Source organism: Petaurus breviceps, unplaced genomic scaffold, assembly GCF_028583685.1.
Source record: "Petaurus breviceps papuanus isolate PSGF00001 unplaced genomic scaffold, PetGlider_PUasm1.0 38, whole genome shotgun sequence".
Classification (NCBI taxonomy): domain Eukaryota; kingdom Metazoa; phylum Chordata; class Mammalia; order Diprotodontia; family Petauridae; genus Petaurus; species Petaurus breviceps.
This window is the reverse complement of record NW_027186304.1, coordinates 42525050-42527481: the sequence shown is the minus strand read 5'-3', so window position 1 is coordinate 42527481 and position 2432 is coordinate 42525050. Positions and strand designations below refer to the sequence as shown.

The window sequence follows — 2432 nt, the reverse complement described above, 5'->3', positions numbered from 1 at the left end:
TTATCTGGTGGACAGATTTCTGATGATGAGCCCTTTCAAGCTGAGGCAGCCTGATCTTCAGATGGAAGACAAACACACTGCCACAGGACCTCTAATCAAAGTCTTTCCAACTTGACAGGACTGCCAAAGCAGAAACTCTGAAGCCAATGCTTTAGAGAACATAGACTTACCTGCCTATTACCATGAGGCATCATAGTAGGATCTTAGTGGAGGAAACACCTAGTCAAAGGAATTACATTTCAGGGCCTGCATTTTAGTTTTTCTCCACTTACTACTTTTTTATTTACATTTGACTATTTGTATTTAAAATTATGCATTGTAATTCCTAAAGTGGGTGGGAACCTCCAAACTAAGGTTGTATGAAAAAGACTTAAATAGACTTAGAAATGAGATTTTTAATATGAGTCTTCTGTATTTCAGGAAGCAAGAATGGTGATATAAACTAAAATTGTAAAAGTTAGGTGGCATGGAAGATCCCGGGCAATGCCTACTGGAAACTTTGACTCGAAGCCCAGCCGGGCCAACCAGGTGGAAGAAGAAGGAGACAATGAAAAGTGTGTCATCAGTGAGCCCCTCAAGGGGATTCCATTGGCCACAGGAGAGCACAACAATGAGTCAGAGCTGCTACCTACCGGGTGCTCCTCTCCCTGCCCCCAAGGAAGTCATCAACGGCAATATTAAAACCATTGCTGAATATAAGGGAGAAGAAGATGGCAAGAAATTCAATATTGTCTGTACCTTCAGGATTGAAGCTCAGAAGGCATCCAAGGCTGTTGCAAGAAGAAACAACTGGAAGAAATTTGGCAACTCACAGTTTGGCCCAAATATAGCCACCGCTACAGTCAGCGATGATGTTTCTATGACATTTATTACCAGCAAAGAGGACCTGGATTGCCAAGAGGAGGAGGACCCAATGAACAAGCTGAAGGGGCAGAAGATTGTGTCATGTCGAATCTGTAAGGGTGTCCGCTGGACAGCATGTTGTCCCTACAAAGACACGCTGGGACCTATGCAGAACGAACTGGCTGAACAGCTGGGGCTGTCCACTGGGGAGAAGGAGAAGATGCCTGGAGACCTGGAGCCTGTGCAGGCAGCCCAGAGCAAGATAGGGAAATTTGTACCCCTTAGACTTAGAGATGGAGCAAGTCACAGAGGGGAGTCTATGCAGCCCAACAGAAGAGTGGATGACAACGCCACCATCCGATTCACTAACCTGTCAGAAGACACTCTAGAGACTGACTTGCTTGAGCTGTTTCAGCCATTTGGTTCCATCTCCAGAATCTACCTGGCCAAGTACAAGACCACTGGCCAGTCCAAGGGCTTTGCTTCCATCAATGGGACCATGCTGTGCATTCCATTGCTGGTGTGTCAGGCTTTGGCTATGACCATCTGTAGCAGCAAGCACCCTGGCGTCCCCAGGGTGGCTGCTCACACAGGTTCTTAGATCTGCTTTGTTAAAGGAAAGCAACTCCAAATGGGTTAACAAGCTTACTTTAATCAGTCAGACATATATCGTTTACCTTGTTCAGGGGAAAAAGGTCAGCACCCCGAACTTCAAAGTATACAGGCAGAATTATCAAGACAGAAACAGATCAAGTAGACAGATTTCCAAACTGTCCAACCATTACATCCATACCCAGTCAACATCTGGGTTTCCCACTTTTGGGTTTTCCAAGGGGGGGGGGGCCTGAACAACGGCTTCCCAGAATACAGATCAAATCACAGAACACTTCTCAAAGTGAGCCCCCAAAACAAAGCTACACATCAGGGCTTATATAGCCTTCTCCTGGCTCAGAGAATGTAACAACCTTATTGACTCACTGGCCAATCAAGAAGTATCTACTGAAAAACAAGCCTCCCACCCCAGGCTCCAGGTGCACTCTAGCCTAGGGGCAGGGAAGATCTTCCAAATCTGCATTCCCATTATACCATCTCATTCTCAATGTGGAATGGACCAAACCTTCAAATGAGTTTGATTAATCCACTTACAACACAGTTGCCTGGATCAGAAAAGGACCTGACTCTGAGGAATGGGGCTGTAATGGAAGCCCCCTACTGGTCAAGGGCAATAAATATATACACCTGCCCCCCCCCAAAAAAAAAAATAATTGTAAAAGTTTAAAATGATCAGAACTACAGAGTGAAAAAATACAGGAAGAGTTGCATTGACCTATGAAGCAATGCAAAAAATGTCTTCTTTCAAGGCCCTAAATTCTATACTCTTGATTTGAATGAAAAAGCCACATCTTCAGTTGCTTTCTAATCATACAAAACTAACTTTCTAGAATTATATTGATACGTAAGGAGTACCCTGTTTCCTTTATGTGTACCATTGTTGTGATTGTCATATACTAATTTGATTTCAAATAGCAGCAAGTGGTGCAGTAGAGTAGAACTCTTCCTGAATTTAAATCTAGCCTCAGACACTTATG

The 2432-nt window shown here is 44.0% G+C and overlaps 1 pseudogene; it reads left to right on the top strand.

Moving 5' to 3' along the window:
- Positions 1 to 456: 456 nt before the first annotated feature.
- LOC138170071 (eukaryotic translation initiation factor 3 subunit G pseudogene) lies at positions 457 to 2108 on the top strand (annotated as a pseudogene).
- The last annotated feature ends 324 nt before the right edge of the window (positions 2109 to 2432 follow it).